The sequence below is a fragment of the Marmota marmota genome, unplaced genomic scaffold, assembly GCF_001458135.2.
Source record: "Marmota marmota marmota unplaced genomic scaffold, marMar, whole genome shotgun sequence".
NCBI lineage: Eukaryota > Metazoa > Chordata > Mammalia > Rodentia > Sciuridae > Marmota > Marmota marmota.
The window spans coordinates 10,667,176-10,688,574 of record NW_025999990.1 but is presented as its reverse complement, the minus strand read 5'-3'; the positions used below and the strand labels follow the sequence as shown (position 1 = coordinate 10,688,574).

General features: G+C 44.7%; 1 long non-coding RNA gene across 3 annotated transcripts in view; it reads right to left on the bottom strand.

Moving 5' to 3' along the window:
* LOC125617711 overlaps positions 1–21,399 on the bottom strand; it is a 44,276-nt gene that overhangs the window by 2,857 nt on the left and 20,020 nt on the right. The window contains exon 1 of one of the 3 annotated variants that reach the window (XR_007348801.1): positions 21,064–21,380. The exons of 1 other annotated variant lie outside the window; for it this stretch is intronic. This is a non-coding gene — a long non-coding RNA (uncharacterized LOC125617711). Of the gene's footprint in view, positions 1–9,167; positions 9,329–21,063; positions 21,381–21,399 lie in introns of those variants that run through there. One more of the 3 variants, XR_007348800.1, reaches the window with a different exon arrangement.

Sequence of the window (21,399 nt, the reverse complement as noted above, 5' to 3'; positions counted from 1 at the left end):
CAGGGGCCACCTAATGGCTGCCAAATGGGCTTGCAAGTAGCCATAGATTTGAACTTTGCATTGTTGCTACAGGCCTGAGGCCTGCACAGGAGGCAGGGCTGGGGGAGCAGGCTGCTGTAGTTCAAAGGCTGCCGCTCTGGTTTCACTTGGCTTAAGGTCTCTGTCCTTGAGCCAGCCCTACACATCCCGGCTGGACTCATGTGCATGGAAGAGGGGAGGTTGGGGCTTGGGGCAAACACTGTGTAACCGAAAGCTGCAGCCCCGCAGACCCTCAGGATTAGTGTTAGAGGTTGAAAGGCCCAACTGCTTTCAGAGGCCCAGGAGGGTCCAGAGCCAGGATGGGAGGAGCTTGCCTCGGACCAGGCAAGAGCCCTCATTTCCAGACCAGGATGCTGTGAAGTGCACACCCCACTAGAATGCTGACATGAACTTCAAGGTTTCTGTCTCCACGGTGAGAAAAGCACTTCAGGTTGGACCACTTGACCCCACTGTCCGGAGCCTGCTTTCCTAAGGTCCCTTCCTGCTCCCTAACTCCTTTCTATAGGTTCCCTGGAATCCAAAATAGCCAATCAGGCCTGAGGAGCAGACCCAGCACTGGCCCTGCCCTGCAGGCCCCGGCACAGCTTCCGGTGCCCATGTCCTCCCCCTCCCCCTCCCCCTCCCTTGCTCTAGTTTTCCCTTTTGCTTCCCTGGTCTCTCTGGCTGGAAGGCTGACTGCATAGGTGGATTTGCATAGTTATATAACCCAAGTGAGTCTAAAGCTGTCAACCAAATTAAGGATGCCAGCAGGAAGCAAGCACAGAAGAATCACCGGGTGAGTCTGCCCTGCTTCTGGCTTCTCATGTGACCCAAGGAGAGTGACCTCATCTCCTTAAGCTTCAGCGTCCTCAGTCAGCTATAAAACTCGGAGAGTCACACCGACCTCGCAGAGTTTTAACAAGTTTTTTGTTTGTTTTTTAACAGTACCAAGGATTGAGCCCGAGGGTCACTTCAACACCAAGCTTTCCAGCCCTGTTTATTTTCTATTTTGAGACACAGTCTCAATAAGTTGCTGAGTCTGACCTGGAAATTGAGATCCTCCTGCCTCAGCCTCCTGAGACGCACTACATACAGGCATGCACTACACACCCAGTGAGTTGTAACAGGTTTTAAATTAAGTTCATGTATCTATGCAGACCAAACTGATGCCCTGCAAAAGCAGATACTGCCCAAATGAACCAAAGAACTCCTCAGAAAAAGTCTAAGACAAAGGACTGGCAGTGCCGCTTGGTGGTAGAGTGCTCGCCTAGTGTGTGTGTGGCCCTGGGGTCAATAACCCGCACCATGTTGGTAATGAAGGGAAAAAAGTCAGTAATTTCCCATCTTCCAAGGGAATTTAGTAATAATGCACATTATTAAGTTTTCTCCCAAGATATTCTAAATTATTCCCTGCAAGGTGAGGGCTTAGGAAACTGATACCTAGCAACCACCCCAGCTGTCTCTGATCACATCTTGCAGGTGGTCCCTGACCACACTTAGAGAAACACTGTGTAAGACTTTCCTGAGCAAAACAAAAAGAACTACAATTACTGAATTCTCCTCCTTAGGCAGTTCAGTTATTTATTTTTTAAGATCCTGGAGATCAAGCCCAGGGCCCCACACATGCTAGTCAAGATGCTGCAGCTGAGCTACATCTCCAGGTCTTACTATTTTTTGAGACAGGACGTCACTGAGTTACCCAGGCTGGCCTCAAACTCGCAATCCTCCTGTCTTCTCCTCCCTGAGTTGCTGGAATTCCAGGATCGCTTTACAGTTTACTTTTAAGTAGTCAACAATTAATATTGCACAACATCACAGGCTGAGGTTTGGCCGCTCCAAGATGGGCCCAGCCAGGCTCGGTTCCAAGCTGGAGCTTGTATCCACGTCTGCTCCATATGTCTGTCATTGTTCTTGGACCGGCAGGTACCCAAGGCTTATTCTCATGTCACAGTTGCTGACATTCTACCAGCCAAGCAAGCCCGTGGCCCTGCCCAGCATCAGTGCAGAGGCAGGGCTGATGTTTGACTTTGTCTCAGAAGCAAATGCTTGTTTCCATAAACAAGAGATGGGCAAAGTATTGCCTAGAGGACAAATCTGGTGTGCAGCCTGTTTTCATATTGTCCACAAGCTATGAAATGGCTTTTATATTTTTTACAGGTTGTAAAGAAAAACAAAGTGATATGCAACAGACATCGTACGTGGCTCACAAAAAATTTACTGCCTGGCCCTGAAAGACCAGTGTGTCTGCCCCTGCTTGGGCCTCAACCGTCAAGGGGTATTTTTGTACACAGCATGATGGCTGGGGTGGTTTCATGTTTTTGTTTGTTTGTTTCTTCTTTTTTTAAATGAAGGAGAATTTAAAGATGCTTTCCAGCCTGGAAGTAGGAGCTAGTGGAGAAGGGAGAGGGGAAAGATTGAAAACACAAAGGAGAGGGAAGCTAGTTAAAGGGGACTGTTCTGGAAGAAGAGTCCTTGAAGAGGAATGAGGGGAGGAGGGAAAATACCTTTCTCTGTGCCCGTCTTAGGTTCAAGGCTTGTGTCCCTCCAACAAAAGACAGATTAACAAGAGAAAAACATGCACGTTTAATTAAAAGTTTTACACAGCACGGGAGCCTTTATCGGAGTAGTTTTCTACTAGGCTTAATGAAGAGGGAATGGTCGTGGAGAAATATGACAAAGCAGAAAACTGGCTGAGTGTGGCGGCCACCCCTGTAATCCCAGCAATTTAGGAGGCTGGGGCAGGAGGATCACAAGTTCAAGGTCAGTCTGTCTCAAAATAAAAAAGAGCTGGGGTGGTACCTCAGTGGTAAAGTGACCTTGGGTCCTATCTCTCACACAGAGCAGGGAAGGGGAAAAAAGCCAGTGGATGTTTTTGTCAACCATTTATGGAAGTTTTGGGCGTTGGTAACTGACAGGATGCAACAGTCCCCTCCTGAACGCGTTTGCAGGCACGTGGTCACAGCAACATGAGCACTGATTGGTCCGCTTCCCTTTCACATCTGCCATGGCCCAACCCCATCCCTCCCTTTTGCCCACCTCTCAGGCTTTAGAGAAGGGACAAGTGTGGAGGTGTGTTTTCTTGGCTGACATCCTCAACCGTAGGTGGTGGGCAGGGGTCCTGGGGAAGAGCTGCTGAGACAAAAAGGAGGAATTCATCTGCTCCCAGGAGAGTGTCTGCCTCAGCTGGCTGACACCTGCCTCTGCCTGGGGTTCCTAAATATTCCTTTAATGTGAATGTGCCGACTTTTTAATAAAGTACTGTTGAAAAGAAGCAGAATTTTGGGTAATAGGGCAGTAGCAGCCTCTTACAGCAAAGCAGACACAGTCTATGAATGGTCTCTGTGAGCAACATCCTAGAGGACAGCACATGAATGTTCAGAAACAAGGGAACTTTAGTCCTGTATCTTTTCCTTAAATTGTCCATCCCTGATTTTATTTTTCACTGAGTTTGATGTTTAAAAGGCAGGGAGGAATTGTTCCCATAGACACACCCATTCCTCCATAGAGCACTGTCGGGGCCCCAAGACACCTAAATGTTGGAGACTATAACTGGAGCGACCTCTGACACTGCAGCCCCTTCCTCAGATCATCTCAGGAGTGATTTTTGGGGGGTTGGGCGGAGGCGTTGTACCAGGGATTGGACCCAGGGACACTTAGCCACTGAGCTACTCTGCAACCCTTTTTTTCATTTTATATAGAGACAGGGTCTCGCTGAGTTGCCCAGGGCCTCTCTAAGTTGCTGAGGCTGGCTTTGAACTGTGATCCTCCTGTATCAGCCTCCTGAGCTGCTGGAATCACATGCGCCACCCCACCAGGCCTCAAGAGTGGATTTTCCACGCCCCACTCCTTTGGCTTTCATCCTACGTTTCTCTACAACAGCTTGCACCTATTGTCCCCACAAAATAAAGATTCTGGAAGGCAGCAGCTCTGTCTCTGTATTGTCCAGCCCAATGGACAGTTGTTTTCGTTTTCCATTGCTGCCAAACAAATTGCCACAAACTTGGCTATAGAAAACAGTCCCTGCTGATAAGGTCCTAAGTCCAGGTAGGCTTACCTGGGTCCCTGCTCTGGGTCTCACAGGGCTGAAACCAAGCTGTTGTCTGGTCTCTGGAGAATACGTCACTTCCAAGCTCCTTTGGATTAATGGCAAAACTTAGACTGAGGTCTGTTCCCTTGTGGGCTTCACCCCGGTCACTCTTGGGGCTGCTCTTGGGTCTGACATGCCATCCCTGCTGTGTTCAGGCCAGGAAGGGGACATCCACCCTTCTCCCAATGTCAATCACTCTGACTTCCCCTTTTGCCATTGGCTGTATAAAACTCTTTGCTTTTAATGGATTTATGATTGAATTAGGTCCACCCAGATAATTTCCCTTTAGATTAATTCTGAATCAACTGATCAGGAACCTTAATGATATCTGCAAAATCCCTTTTTGACACTGAATGGAACATAGTCAGGGTATTCCAGGCCCCGGGAATTAGGACAAGAAGTTGGGGACAGGACATTGGAGGATTTTTTCCTCTCACAAGGGTCTCAGAATATATGTGAGTGTAAGAGTATGCTGGTATGGGGGGCTCTCCAGCCATGCAGTTTCTCTCCACTCTTCTTGACATGGCAAACCCTGACAAGTCTCCTGCTGGCTACTGTGTCGACCTAACCAGGGGCCATGATCCCCACTGCTACCTCCAATTCACAGGAGACGGAGCTGGGTCCCTCTAGCTGATCTCCTCTGGCCAGTTCTGGGCTTGTCTAACACTCATGCCCAGCAGCCACACTGAGACAGAAGTGGCACAGAGATGGTTCATTGTCCTTTGGCTTTAGAAGACACCATTTCTCACAGGGTGCAGTGGGGCTCGTCTGTAATCCTAGCAGCTCCGGAGGCTGAGGCAGGAGCATCACAAGTTCAAATCGGCCTCTTTAGCAAGGCCCTAAGCAACTTAAATAAAATATAAAAAGGGCTGGGAGTGGTTCAGTGGTTAAGCGCCCCTGGGTTCAATCCCTGGTACTAAAAAAAAAAAAAAGACACCATGTCCCAGGCAGGGGGTGTGGCTCATTTGTAGACCACTTGCCTAGCATGCACAAGGCCCTGGACTGATTCAATCCTCAGTCCCCACTCCCTCCCCAAAAGACACCATTTCTCCTTCCTAACCTTATCCCCTGGAGTCTACCCTCTGAACCGGACTTGAGTTCTTCCTTGGCTTTCTATCCACACCTCAGCCCTTCTTGGCTTCTTCGTTTTTTTCTTTAGATTTCTTTTTTGATTTTTGACCCTGCTCCCTGCCCATTCCCATGCCCCTGTCTCCATCCCTTCTCTTTTCTCCTGTGGCTCCTAAATTTTTCTCCTCCACCTGTAGGCATGAGGTCCTACTCCCTAGCACAGATGCTTCTGTTTCTACTCCTCACCACACGTCTCTTTTGCCAACTTTGTGTCTCAAGTGCCTGGCTCACAGCAGCCATCAGTATACATCTGTTAATGGAAGAAAAGAGTGAATGAATGAATAGATGGGTTGGTGAACTTGAGTCATGTATGCTTTTTAAATCTTCTCTTATTCCTATGATGTCCGTATCCTGGGGCCACCTCTCTGACACAGGGATGGATCATTCATTCATTCTTTTATTACTATTATTACTATTATTATTATTATGACTATTATTATTATTATTATTATTATTTTAAACTGATACAACACTTTTTTTAATACCTTTATTTTATTTATTCATTTTTATGTGGTGCCAGGATCTAACCCAATGCCTCACACACGCTAGGTAAGCCTTCTATCACGGAGCCACAACCACAGCCCCATTCATTCGTTCATGTATCCATCCCTGGGAATTTAAAGATAAATATGAAAAGGATAAACATTTTCCCTAGACTGTTTAAGAGTTTGTGCTCAATGGGCGGGGGGAGGACTGGGGCATTTTTTTTTAAAGAGAAATCCTGTCTCAAAAGTTAAAAAATTAAAAAGGGCTGGGGATATAGCTCAATGTTAAAGCGCCCCCACTTTCAATTCCCAGTACAAAAAAAAAAAAAAAAAATCCAAGAGTATAGCTATAGCCAAATTTAATCATTCAGACTGGAGTCTGCCAATCCAGAGTGATAGAATTCCTTTCTTTTGTGAAATACAGCATTCTCATTGTTTCCCACTAAAAGAGACACTTAAATTTGCTTCCCACCAGGTTTGAAGCTGGTGCCTAATGTGGCTGAAAATGTATTGAGCCCAGAGAGGAAATCCAATGCCCCAGGGAGACGGGCTGAATGGCCGCCTTGTTTCCAAGGGCATTCTCCTTTGTCTGCCTGGGATCTCAAATGACATGTTTGGACACAAAGCCTCTTAGGTAGAAATTACTACATTTGCCAGCACTCCTAATTTGGAGCTGGGTTTATTATTTCAAAGTCTTTTTTCACGATTCGACTTTGGTGAGATTTTACAGCTGAGTCAGGACCCTCATTTGAAAATATGTCTTGTTGTGACGGTCACTAGTGTTCCTGCACATCTTTTTTTTTTCCCCCCCTTTAAGGTTTCCCCTTTTGTAAGGTCCGTCCTACGTTGAAAGTTCCCAGCCAGTGTTTACTTTTCTCCCTTCGAGGTCATTTCTTAACCTCTCTGAGATATTTATCATGAGCCATTTAAAACCTTTCTGTGTGAAGAATCCAGAGGAGCCAGCTGGTGAGAAGGCTGAGCCACGGAGGAATCCAGGGGACCTGGGGCAGAGAGGCTGTGTTCCTAATGACTCGTCTTCTCAGCTGGTAGATCCAGTGGCTCCTGAGCCCTGGAGACAGATTTGGACCAAGAAACCCAGGAGCGCAGGAATCCCGAGTCTGTGTTCCCCAGTCGCCTGCTGCGTTAAGTATTTCTTCTTCTTTTCTGAGTTCCTGATGCTCTGACACTGGGGCCTTGCTGACTGTGGAGAGACTGCCGCAGGGTTAGTCGGTTCCAGGAAATAGCAAACTGCCCACTTCAGAGACACACTAACCAAGGCAAAGCCCACATTCCACCACCTTCTCTGCCTGGCTCTCTTACTGTAGCAGACAATGTCCCCCCTGCCCCTGTTCATCCAGAGCCAGATGCCAAACAACCGAGACCCCTGCATCCAGTGCCCGCAGAACCACTCACCTACTCAGACTAGCCATCCTGAGCCTGTCCACTGTGCTTGCCCAGCTCACTCACCCTGTGAAAACCATACCAAAGGCTCTCGCCCATGCTCTCCCCACCCCACCGCCCTCTGCCTTCAGCCAGCCCCGGGGCTGCTCATATGCTCTGGCTTGGCTTGCTGTGCTGCCTGTTTCTAGGGAACTGTGTGTATCAACACCGTCTTTTCAGTTGCCTCCTGATCGATGGGTGTCCCCAAACATGAATAATTATAAAGCCTGTATTTTAAAACACCAACTCTGCTCTCAGACACACACTTAAAGAAAGTAAGAAAGAGGAAGAAGACTAAAAACCTGGTGCGGGGTTCAGTGGCGCACACCTGTAATCCCAGCAGCTCGGGAGGCTGAGGCAGGAGGATCCCGAGTTCAAAGCCAGCCTCAGCAAAAGTGAGGTGCTAAGCAACTCATGAGACCCTGTCTCTAAATAAAATACAAATAGGGCTCCGTGGTTAAGTGGCCCTGCGTTCAATCCCCAGTTCCAAAAAAAAAAAAAAGACTAACCCTTGTGACGACCAGTTTGATCTAGAAGACGGAGAGGATGCTACAGTTTGGATCTTGATTGTCCCTCAAAGGCCCATATGCTAAGGGCTTGGTACCTAGATACTATTACTGGGAAGACATGAAACCTCTAAGGGGTAAGGTCTAGTGGGAGGTCTTGAGGTCTCTGCGGGCATGCCCTAGAAGGTAATTGTGGATCCTGGCTCCTTCCTCACTATCTTAGATTCCTGGCCGTAAGTGATTAAGTTTCGCTCTGCCTGTTGTTCCCGCCATGATCCTCTACCTCACCATAGGCCCAAAGCAACAGGGCCTACAGACCATGGATTGTGATCCAAACTGTAAACCAAAAACCTGTTCTCTTTATAAGTTGATTATCTCAGGTATTTCATTATAGTGATGGAAAGCTGATTAACACAAAAAAAGAATCTGGGAAGAAGGGTAGACAGCCAGCATTCCCCGACTGTGGGCATTGTCCAAGTCAACATCAAGGGCTTATGAAGTGGTTGTATTGTCATCCTCAGCTGCAAATGGGCAGCTAGGATTTAGAGAAGTTAAGTAGTTTGTCCAACCACAAAGCTACATGAGTAAGCAGTGGAGCCAAGATTGAAACCGAGTTTTGTTCCGTTAACAGTCAGTGCCAACCAATTCCAATCTTTTGGTCTCAACTCCTACCATTTTGCACTTTTCATTTCATATGGGAGATTTTGCTGGGTTCTGTTACAAAACAGCTATGCTGTCTACCAAATCCCCCCAAAATTTAAGAGAATCATGGTATTGTACTTCCCTGTACCAGTACTTTGAATCCTGAGTGGTTTTTCCTGACATCTGATATCCTGAGCAACTCAGAGAGACATTGCCTCTAAATAAAATATAAAAAAGGGCTGGGAATGTGGCTCAGTGGTTAAGCACCCCTAAAAGATGGTAAATTTTATTTTCTTTTATTTTTACTCTGTATTGGGGATTAAACCCAGGAGTGCTTTACCACAGAGCAATGTCCTCAGTCCTTTTTATTTTTTAATTTTGAAACAGGGTCTTGCTAAATCGCTGAGGCTGGCCTCGAACTTGCAATCCTCCTGCCTCAGCTTCTGGAGTTCCTGGGATTATAGGCGTGTACTACCTCGATGGGCTATGTTCTGTGTATTTTGCTACAATTTTCTAAAAGGGAATTATTTTCAGAAAAGGAAAACAATATATACAATGGCATGAAGACCACATGGTTTTGATGAGAGAGTGTGGGTCTGAGAATGAAAATCAAGTGAGGAGTATACGGTGCAAACAGGTAAGGATGTTAGGTGCGAAGCTTTCGGTGCAGGGCTCCGTGACACACGTAGCCAAACAAGAGCTCCACCTGAAGCCTGTCCCTGGGCTGCTACTCCAGCAGGAGACCCGAAAGGGGAAGTGACTCTAAAGGACAGCAGATGCTTAGAGTCTGCTGCAGGGACCTCCAAAGGGAGCCTGAGTCAGGAAGGAGGAGGAAAGGCATGGGGAGCTGGGAGTGCTTACACACAGCAGGGAGAAATGGGCAGTGCCTGTGGCTGACTGTTAGTGGGCAGCTGTTTCCAGTTCAGGCATGGATCTCTCCATGGATTTCAGCTCACTCCTAAAGTCTTTCTGGTAATCATCCACAGAGCCATCTTAGTCTAAAGGAAGGAGGAAAAAGAAAATCGATGTGGATTCATTCTTGCAGAGCTTACAGATATTAAAAAGAAAATAAATGAGGGGATGTTTTCCCCCCCAGTTCTGAGGATCAAACCCAGGGTGTGTGCCTGCCAGGTAAGAGCTCGACCACTGAGCTACACCCTCGGCCCTTTTAATGTTTTATTTTTATTCAGGGTCTTGCTAAGTTGCTTAGAGCCTTGTTAAGTTGCTGAGACTGGCTTTGAACCTGCAATCCTTCCCCAGCTTCCCCAATAGCCGGGATCACAGGTAAGCATCATGGAGCCCAGTTCTAGGGTTCCCTTGAGGGTCCAGACACGTTGCAGGCCTGCCCAGAGAAACTGTTCTCTGATGACAGTGGGTCAAGTTCACCCAGGCAGAGAAAGGGTTTTGGAATTGAAATTAAAAACAAATTCCCCAGTGTGACTATTTGGATATGCCATTTATTGAGCTAGATTGCTTAATTCTTTTTTTTTTTTTTAATTTTTATTTATTTAGTTAGTTAGTTTTCGGCGGACACAACATCTTTGTTTGTATGTGGTGCTGAGGATCGAACCCAGGTCGCACGCATGCCAGGCGAGCATGTTACCACTTGAGCCACATCCCCAGCCCTAGATTGCTTAATTCTGACTTCATTATTATTATAGCCTTGCCTCCACAACATTTCCTGGCTCATTAAGACCCACAGATCATCCACAAACCACTTTTCAAACTTCTTTCATCATTTTTTTTTTTTCCTCAAAAACAACTAGTAAAGCCAGGCACACTGGTGCACGCCTGTAATACCAGCAGCAAGGGAGGCTGAGACAGGAGGATCGCAAGTTCAAAGCCAGCCTCAGCAACAAAAGGTGCTTGGCAACTCAGTGAGACCCTGTCTCTAAATAAAATACAAAATAGGGCTGGAGATGGGGCTCAGTGGTCGAGTGCCCCCGAGTTCAATCCCTGGTACAAAAACAAAAACAAAAACACTAGTAAAAAGCTCAAATGACCTCACTGGTGTACATTTTCTTTCCTCACCACTTCTCACAGTAGACCAGTAGCAAAATGACAAAAAGACAGGAAAGGAAGCAGGAAGAACATGTGTAGGTGACGTGAGTACCAGAAATACTATAGATTATTGACTGTTGATTCTATTAGTGTGTGTGTTGGATAAAAAACTAGAAGCAATATGCTCATGATGCAATGTGAACTGCAAAACTTGGATAACTGCAGAACTTAGACTTAAGTTAGTGAGTAAGAGTCTACACCCTGGGCGTACACCCCACAACTCACCCCGTTACCAGCTGCAAGCACAACTGAACTGGGACTTAAAAACCCAGACTTTTGGAGGGCCAGCAGGACTAACAGGACCCAAACAGAAAGACAGAGACCTCCACCACTATTGTCCCCCCTGCACCAGACTCCTCTGGCCCAGATCAAGTTCCAGCCACCCAAACTTAAAACACATCACAGGTGAGCATGCGGGACCCTTAGGTGTAGACTCAGTTAAGACTTAGAATTAGGATATGTCTGAAGTGTGATGAGCATTAATAAAATAGATTTGATTGAACCTAACTGTGCCTCAGACTGAGTCTGTAGAAACCTCTCCTGACGGGGCTGGGGGTGTGGCTCAGTGGTAGAGCGCTCACCTAGCATGCAGGAGGCACTGGGTTCCATCCTCAGCTCCACATAAGTGTAAAATAAAGATATTGTGTCCACCTAAAACTTTTTTTTTTTTTGAGAATTTTTAATATTTATTTTCCAGTTATCGGCAGACACAACATCTTTGTATGTGGTGCTGAGGATCGAACCCGGGCCGCACGCATGCCAGGCGAGCACGCTACCGCTTGAGCCACATCCCCAGCCCCCACCTAAAACTTAAGAATAAATATTTCTTGGGGCTGGGGATGTGGCTCAAGCAGTAACGCGCTCACCTGGCATGCGCAGGGCGCTGGGTTCGATCCTCAGCACCACATAAAAAAAATAAAATAAAGATGTTATGTCCACCGAAAACTGAAAAATAAATTTAAAAAAAAAAGAATAATATTTCTTAAAAAAAATAAACCTCTCATAACAGGGTAATAAGTTTTTGAATTAACTAAAAGTTAATTTTATCAATTTTCATTCTGATGTTCTTCTGGTATCTAGCTAGGAGAAGATAATGAGCATGTCCTTCTGACCAAGGTCATTTTGTGAAAAAGGCCGATTTTGAAGACAGTCAGTTACACTAATGAGACACTGGCAGCCTTTAATTAATTAATTTCTACTGGGGATTGAATCTAGGGGCACTTTAGCACTGAGCCACATCCCCAGTTCTTTTTATTTTTTGAGACAGGGTCTAAAAGAATTGCCAGGGCTGGCCTCAAACTCGAGATCCTCCTGCCTCAGCCTCCTGAGTGGCTGGGATTACAGGTGTGCACCATAGCACCTAACCATCAGTAACCTTATTCCGGCTTCTCTCTTTCAATTGTTCTTCCCAAAACATCTTGAACTAATAGGTTCGCGTATTTCTTTTCTTTTCTTCTTCTTTTTAAAAATATATTTTTAGTTGTTGTTAGACCTTTTTTATTTATTTATATGTGGTGCTGAGAATTGAACCCTCACAACATGCCAGGCAAGTGCACTACCACTGAGTCACAGTCCCAGCCCCCCAGTTTCTTTTTAAGCAAACGTGTCCCTCCATCCTTTGGAATATCATCCACGTTTGCAAGCATTTACTTTCACACCTGCCATCTCAACTTTGTCCTTTACAAATTTACAGGTTTACCACCCTTCGTCCAATCAGCTCCTTGTCTAGAGCACAGCTCCTTGTCTAAGGCAATGCATTATCCTAACCAGACATCAGCAGAAGACGGAACTGTGGCCCCAAAGGATGACAGAATTCACAGCTAGCTGTCCAGTATGGCAGTTTCTCCACTAAGGGCCACAAATATCCTTTGAGAGTTTTAAAGTTTTTGTGTTTTTCCCCAACACACACACACCACACAAATGTGTTTCATTTTGGTTGTCATCTAAAAAACGGTTGATATCTGTGACTTGGGAATCATCTGGCCAATTACTGTGCAGCTCACAATCTACCACCCTCCTTGGGTGCTCCTGTTTGGTCTTGGATTCTTGGTTGCACTGGCGCTAATGAGCTATTGAGCTCAGGATCCCTAGGGCTTGGAGTTCTTCCTTCCCTCACTAACCCTTCTTGCTGGAGTAGATTGCAACCATTCAAAGTCTGTTCTCTGTAACATACATATTTGGAAGGGGGTCTCCCCCATATTGCAGACTTTTCTCTTTTTAATCTTTGGGAAGTTGGCTTTTAATTTATGAACTTGTAATGAAAGCAAAAGTGTTTGGAGAAAAGCAATAAACTGGAAATTATGAATGGTGTAATTTACCATAGGAATAGGCCATTTAGAGTAAAGAGCAGAAAACCATATCTAATTAGTGCACAAGTGTACTGACAGCAAAGGCAAGATTGGTGTTTAAAGATTAGGTGGAAAATAATAGGGCAAAAAGAGAGTGGGGAAAGTCCACAGAAATCAGGTGGAAATGTAAAATCAACCAACTATTGAGCATCTTTCTAAACTGGTTCTCAGCTTTTTCTGTGTGCACCTTCCCATCTATCCGTATGCATCACAGTTCCCAGAGTGGCAGAAGAGATTCCAGAAGTTCTCTTGAATAGAAGAAGGGAGGCAGGTGCCTACCTCCAAGGGAAACCTCTAGAACACTCCTCTAGAGATAAGAAAATACCCACCTTGGCCATATATGGAAAAGTCTCGTTTCTTTTATTGGGTATCATTGGAGAATGAGTTTCTTCATGTAAATAAGGTTTCAGCTTCTCCCACTAGGGAGAAGCTATTTTCAAAACAAACAAAAAAGAAAACAGTAAGTGTTGTTGAGGATGTGAGGAAATTGCTGGTAGGAATGTGAAATGGCACTTTCCACTATGGGAAACAGTAGTTTGTCAAAAGATCAACCAGAGCCGAGCATGGTGGTGCATGCCTATGACCTCAGCGGCTCGGGAGGCTGAGACAGGAGGATTGCAAATCAGAGTTCAAAGCCAGCCGCAGCAATTTAGCAACTCAGCAAGACCCTATCTCTAAATAAAATACAAAAAAGGGCTGAGGATATGACTCAGTGGTTAAGTGCCCATGGGTTCAATCCCCAATTCCAAAAAAAAAAAAAAAAGATTCACCATAGAATTACCATATAATCCAGAAATTCTACTTCTGGGTCTATACTCAATAGAAATTAAACCAGGGATTCAGACACTTGTATATCAGAGTTCATGGATAGCAGCACTATTCACAATGGACAAAAGATGGAACCAACTCCAGTCTAAAGTGCCCGCTGACGGATGAACAAGCTGTGGCATAGATTTAAAATGGATTATCATTCAGCCTTCAAAAGGAAAGAAGTTCCGACACACGCTACAACATGGATACACTTAACCTTGAAGATGTTATGCTAAGTGAAATAAGCCAAAGATAAGAATTGTAGCGAGGCACCCAGAGACCCAGAGTACGCAAATTCATAGAGATAGCAAGTAGAATGGTGAGTGCCAGGGGTGAGTGGTGGGGAGAGTGGGCAGCTGTGGCTTAGTGGGTACAGAGATGGGGGGCTGGGGACATAGCTCAGTTGGTAGAGTGCTTGCCTCGCATGCACAAGGCCCTGGGTTCAATCCCCAGCACCACCAAAAAAAAAAAAGAGTAGGTACAGAGTTTCTGTTTGCAAAGATGAAAAAGTTCTGTGGGTGGATACTAGTAATAATTGCACAACCATGGGGATATAATTCATGCCAGAGAACTGTATAAAAATAGCTAAAATGGTCACTTTTACTCTCTATATATTATGGCACAATTTTTAAAAATTAAAAATTTTTAAGCCTACCCCTTTAAGTGCCAAACCTCAAAAAAATTTTGTTTTAATGGAAATTTTCTCCAATAAATGACATGTACCCCTGCTTTCTTAGAGCAGACCGATTGTCACCTACACATTTCCAGAGGACCAGGACCAGCCCTAGCAGCAAGGCTGAAAGCAGGGAGGCCTCTGAGGTTACTGGCCCACGGTCCCCACAGGGCCTCACACCTGACTCTCTGTGCTTTGTCACTTTCTGGTTGTCTTCCATCTTGTCCCTGGTGCCCTGCACTCAGCAACTGAGCATTTCCTTGAAATTTTGCTGTTTTATTTTTAAATCTGCCACGAGCTGGGAAGGCAAGAAGCAAGCGTGTGCAGATGGGGGCCACGTAGGAATGAAAGGCCTCGAAGAAACTAGGCTGGGGGGCCCTCTCTGCAGGGGTGAACAGCCATTGTGACTGTGTAGGGGGCGATGGTCACAAACACAAAGCCCACTGCAAGCCTCCCTGCCTCCCTGCCTCCCAGCCTCCCAGCCTCCCTGCCTCCCTGCCATATTTCAGAGGAGTTTCCTCACTGGTCAGGGAGCACGCTGAATTGATGATACTCCTTGGTACTTTTTTTTTGAAGTATGTTTCTGTGGCTGGGGATGTAGTTCAGTGGTACAGTGCTTGCCTAGCATGTGTGAGGGCTTGGATTTGATCCCTAGCACCCCCAAAAAAGAAAAAAAAACAAGGAAAGAAAAGATGACATTTTAGGAGGGGGAGGTAGCTCAGTGGTAGAGTGCTTGCCTAGCACACGTGAGGTCCTGAGTTCAATCCCCAGGACGTGGGGGTGGAGGGAGGGGAGGTTACTGTGAAATGACATAACACACATAGAGAAAAGGAGATAAGATATGCGCACCATTCTATGACTAATTATAAAACAAACACTCATGTGAGCATCATCCAGCCAGGACATACATTGTTGCTTACACACCAGGACCCAACCCCTTGCCTGCACGTGCACACACACACACACACACACACACACTGTATACATACATTATGTTAAATATAATATGTTATAATCTATTTTCTTCTTCAACACAGCTCACCACTATCTTGAGCTTCAGAATTACCTCTTCCTTTTCTCCTTGGTAGACATGCTAAATAATACAGTTTAGTTTTACTGTCTGGGGACTTTGTGTAGACAGAGCCATGCTGCGTCGAGCTGCTTCTGCTCAATGCTCTGCTTCCCCGAGTCCTCCCGTTGTGTGAAGCAGTAGTCCCTCTGTTTGATGCCCGGGGGGCTGTCGATTTTATGAACATATGGCAACTCTTCATCCATCTTTTTTTTTTCCTGGTACTGGGGGATTGAACCCAGGGGTGCGCTTCCACTGAGCCACATCCCCAGCCCTATTTTGTATTTTATTTAGAGACAGGGTCTCACTGAGTTGCTTGGCACCTCGTTTTGCTGAGGCTGGTTTTGAACTTGTGATCCTCCTGCTTCAGCCCACCTAGCCCCTGGGATTACAGGTGTAGACCACCATGCTGACTCCTCATCCATTCTTACGCTGATGGACATTCAGGTTGCTCCAGGCGTTGCTGGCTATGACGATCGTTTCTGTGGTTCCTGGATTCTGTTGGCACTGGTGGGAGGATTGGCTGCTTCCACTACAGATCTGCTTCCTGGTATTAGGTTCCTCTGAGATACCTAGAGAGTGGCGAGGCGGGGGACTTCAACAGCTCAGCTGGTGCAGCAGAGGACTCGGGTGGATGAAATACCTAGAATGAGTTTGCTTCCTCTGGGCTGTCACTGATGAGTTTCCAATCATCGTGTCCCCAGATTTCTAGTGATGAGAGTTATTTACTAATCATCAAGGAAAACTTGCTGAAAATACAAATTCCAGGACCCCAAACCTAGACCTCATGAATCAGACTTTCCTGGGAAGGTACAGAGCAATCTATTGTTACCTAGTGCCCTAGGTAATCCCTGTGACCCAGGAAGTTTGCAGACACCGTCTTTCCTATAATCACACTCACATCTGTCTCTTCTGAGGCTGTTTCATTTATTAAACTCTCTTCCAACCACATGCTTCCCGCTGGTACCTACTTTTGTCTACAACATGTGCATATTTTCTGCAACCTTACCTTCCCTGAAAACTACAATTACACCTTGCTTTCTTTATGCCAACCAAGCTTTCTTTAAAATATCTGCATCTGGCAGAATGTGGTGAGACATACCTGTAGTCCCAGCTACTTGGGAGGCCGAGGCAGGAGTATTGCAATAACATTGTATTGAAATCAACAATAAGTTTAATTCATATTTTTTAATTTTTTTCTTATATTTATTTATTTTGGTACTGGGGATTGAACCCAGGGGTGCTCTATGACTAAACCACAATCCCGATACTTCTTTATTTTTTTATTTTTGATTCAGGATCTCACAAAGTTGCCCAGGCTGGCCTCTAACCTGTGATCCTCCTGCCTCAGCCTCCCAAGTAGCTGAGTTTATAGGCATGTGCCACTGTGTCCAGCTTCAGTTCATTCATATTTCTGAATGTAGAAGTCTTGTCAGCATGCCAAAAAAGTTTAATGGCTATGTTGGGAAAGATTTTGTAGCCTGTTCTTGCCTATTGTTGGCATTACCTTCCCACCTCTACCCACTTCCATGTATTGATCCCAGGGAGAATAACACAGGTGTCAGTAAGGTTGAAATTCCTTGTCCAAGAATTTTTCACTTTTACGTGCCATAGAGAATCCCAAGTATTTAAGAACACAAAATCATCTGTATGCATTTCTATGTTAGCCCTCATCACTGTGAATTGCTCTTATTAACAATATCATTATCATTATTGCTTAAAATTTCTTTCCCCCCAGTTTGAGCTCCATAAGAACAGGGACCCTGTGCCTGTTAAGCAGTCCACACATGTTTTATTGACGTTTTGCATGGATGCATGGACGGACAGGAAACAGTTGATAGGAGCCACTGTCTTTCTTTCCTCCCTATGGTCAGAATGACAGCTCCATTTTCAGGCCAACCAGAAAGGAGGGGCTGCCTGAAAAATGATATTTTGATCCATTTCACAGTCACCTGCCTCTTGCTTCTGTCTCTTGAACTGTGAGGATGGAAGAAAAGGGGGAGGAAGAGATCATATTACTTAATAGTTTTCACCTGCTCTTTTCAAAGTAGCACTTGAGAAGATTATTTCTAAAATTCTATTTCACTTACATATTTTTGAATAGGTAATATGTTCAGAGCCAGGTGTGGTGGTGCTCACCTGTTCATCTCAGCCACCCAGGGCTGAGGAGGGGATCACAAGGCTGCTTGAGGCCAGCCTTAGCAACTTAGCAAGACACTGTCTCAATCTGTTTTTTTTTTTTTTTTTTTTAGAGGCTCAGCTCAGTGGCAGAGTGGCTGCCTACCATGTGGGAGGTCCTGGGTTTGATCCCAGAAAAAAAAAAAAATTCCCAAGATTTAAAATTCAAATGGTTGAAAGAGTATACAAATGGAGTTATGCCCAGTTCCCATCCGAACATAGCCATTGATAGTACTTCCTTGGGTAGGTATTCTTCTAGAGATATCTCAGCTTATAAATGTGAATGCCTTTTAATCTTTTTTTAAGCTAATATAAGTATATCATTTATCAGTTTATCTCGACCTTGGCTGTACATTAGAATCACTTGGGGGAGTTTTTTTTTCAGAAAACATAAATCATAATCTCTGGGGAAGGGTCCAGATGACAGTTTTTTAAAATTTTTCCCAGATGGCCATGTATGGTGGCACATACCGATAATCCCAGAGATGTAGGAGGCTGAGACAGGAGGATCACAAATTGAAGTCTGCTTGGGCAACATAGAGAGACCCTCTCTCAAAATAGAAGGGCTAGGGATGTCACTCAGTGATGGAGCTCTTGCCTAGTGGGTGTGAGACCCTGGGTTCAATCCCCAGTATCCCCCCTCAACAGCAACAACAAATTCACAGGTGATTCTAATATGCATCCACAGTCAATAACTACTGTGTACACATTGTTCTGTACCTTGTTGATTTTGTTTTGCTTTTTTTGGTTTTTGTTTTTGTTGTTGTTGTTGTTTGGTTTTTAACAGTACATACTAGAGATTCTTAGAAGTTCTTTTGTGCGCTGGGTTTGTGGTTCAGTGGTAGAGCACTTGCCTAGCATGTGTGAGGCACTGGGTTTGATTCTCAGCACCACATATAAGTAAAAAATAAATAAATAAATAAATAAATAAATAAAGGTCTATTGACAACCAAAAAAAAAAAGACTTCATTCTCTTTCATGAAGGGCAGGGGACATAGGGCTTCACACATACCAGGCAAGTGCTCTACCACTGAGTTAGAAGCCCAGTCCTTTTCATTTTATTTTTATTTTTGAGACAGGATTCACTAAGTTGCCAAGGCTGGTCCCAAACTTGTAATCCACCTGCCTCAGTCTTCTGGGTACCTGGGATTAAAAGTGTACCCCACCATGCCCCATGAATGTACCCTTTTCTAACAGCTACATCCTACTCCACCAGACAGGCAGGCTATTATTTTCACATATGCATATTATTTCACGTACATATGTATATATAAGATCAAGTCCTATAAATATCTTTGCTGAGTCAAGTAACAAGAATACTTGTTGTTTTAGGGCTGAGGATGTAGCTCAGTAGTGTAGCACTTGCCTAGCACACGTGAGGCCCTGTATTCAATCCTCAGTATGGTGCAGTGGGGATACTTATAATTTTGGTAAATATTTTCAATTTCATTCTTCATTTTGCTAACTACTTGTAGCTTTTAAAAATGTTTTGTAAAATATTGGACGGTTTTTACTAAACTGCCCTGTGAAAATGAATCATTAACCCAGGTTCAAGAAAAGTTTTAGAGTAGAAAGATGTGATTGCATGTGAGAGACACATACTAGGTCATTATTACTGTACTTGGGCTTAAATTTCAAAAAGAGGTTAGAGATTGCCAAAGTGGATCATTTGTCATTGTTAGGGTTACGGGTGTCTTCCCTGATAGGGATGATTGGCTGCTCAGTTTCTTGTTCTTTCTTGTCATTAAAGAGTTTTGTTCTCAGAAAGGAAACAATCTGTGCTCTTTGATGTGGTTCAGAAAAAAAGAGACCAACACATTCTGAAACGCTTTGTGGAGAAGCATCCAGACCAGAAGCAGCTCTTTAGAAAAAAGGGCTCACAGAGCAGTGGCCCAAATGAGGCGAGTTTTTAGAGAACTTGGAGAGTTTCTGACTCTAGAGGATTTCTCTCATTTAAGAAAACACAAAGCAAATAATGGAAAATGCAGACACAATTTTTTTTCTCACTCAGATGGGAGTAACTCTCCAACCCAAGTGCATCTTTACTTTGAGGCTACGCCAAGAACTGGAGACAGTAAATCAAGCCCTGAATTAGAAACACTCTTTGTACAAAGGCGTAGACTCCTAGCAGCGGAACAGACACGCTTTTGGAAGTTTCCACATTTTATACAATTGAAGGTTCTACTCCATATTAACATTCCTCTCTCTGCTCCCTTCTTCAAGCCTTCTTTTTCCTCCTCCTCCCCCTCTGAGACGCAGACCCAAAGACAGAAACATGGGGACACAGAGGGAAACAGAACAGATTTTCTTTTGCCTATGACATGTTTTAAAAATAGCTGTCAAGACATGCCGAGAGAAATGGACCATAATAAAATAGATCATTTTCAAGTCGAGTGAGTTTTAGGGTATTCCTGTATTTCTTGAAGAAATTCAAGAATTGGACTTGGAATCGTTATCATTTAAAGGTCTTTGATAGAAAGCAAAAGAAATTGACTTATAAATGCTAAGACCTAAAAGGTTATTTCAGTGATACTGAGCAGCTCACAGAATTAAGAGCAGGAACCAGGCAAGCCTGGGAAGCTCAGGGGTAGAGGATTATAAGGAACTTCTAGCTGGGTGCAGAGGCGCATGCCTGTCATCCCACGACTCAGGGGGTACTCAGGGGGCCGAGGTTGGAGGATCTTTAAATTCAAGGTCAATCTGAGCGGCTTAGTGAAATCCTGTCTCAACAACAAAAAGTAAAAAGGGTTGGAGATGTTGCTCAGTAGTGGAGCACCCCTGGGTTCAACTCCCAGTACCAAGAAAATTGGTAAAAATGGGAGACTGGGGTATAGCTTGGTGGTGGGCTGCATGCTTAGTATGCTGCATACCTGGGTGCAATTCTGGAAACTGAAAGGGGAAAATAGTAAACTTTATGTTCTGTATAGTTTATCACAACATCCAAAAAACGAAACGTAGTGTAGTAGAGATTCCTGCTGTCCAACAAAGGAAGGTCACAAAGGAGAAGAGAGGTGAAAAGACTTTATTTTCAGTCAGGGCGCCTGTCGCAAAGCTCTCCGCATTGGATTGGCTTGGCTGATTCCAAGGGTCCTACTTGGTTATTCTTTCATTTACAGAATTAAAAATTCATGAGTTCTCGAGAAACATTTCAAAGCCAGGAAACCACTTCTTTTTCATACCTGTTACAAATTCAGGCTGGTCCTGGGAACCCCTCTGCCAGGCACATAGCTTTCCTCACAGGGCTGCTCTGCTGAGCCCAGGGGAAAAAAATAAAAACTTTACGACCAACAGCACTATTTCTTTTTTTTTTTTTTTTGAGTTTTTTAATATTTATTTTTTAGTTTTCGGCGGACACAACATCTTTGTTTGTATGTGGTGCTGAGGATCGAACCCGGGCTGCACGCATGCCAGGTGAGCGCGCTACCGCTTGAGCCACATCCCCAGCCCCCAACAGCACTATTTCATTTCCTTTCTAAATGAAACCCACGAGAGGCCACCCATGCAGGCTCGTGCAGATGCGAGCCGGACAGCACCGTCCTGAGCCCATTTCCCTCTCCTCCGTGTTGGGAAAGCAAAGCGACCAGGAAAGACAAAAACAAATACAATTCAAACACATACCAACTGCTGCTTTGCATCTTGATAACTCACAACCGATGAGGTGGTAGCTTATCTGTCGCCTTTCATGTGGTTAGTTTCAAAATATTATTTATTATCATCTCCAGGCCGTGGCTTTCTGGTTTATGTGGCCCCTCTTCTGTGCAGATGGCCTCCCACCCCTCAAAGGCCCTCTCCGGTTGTGAGACTGTCCTCTATAACTATTGAGATCCTTTCTAGAAAGTCTTCCTGAATTCCTTCAGATTTCTTCCTCCAGTGAATTGCCATGACTCTACTTTATATTTTTCTTTCTATCTTTCTTTCTTTCTTTTTTTTTTTTTTTTTTTTTTTTTTTTTTTT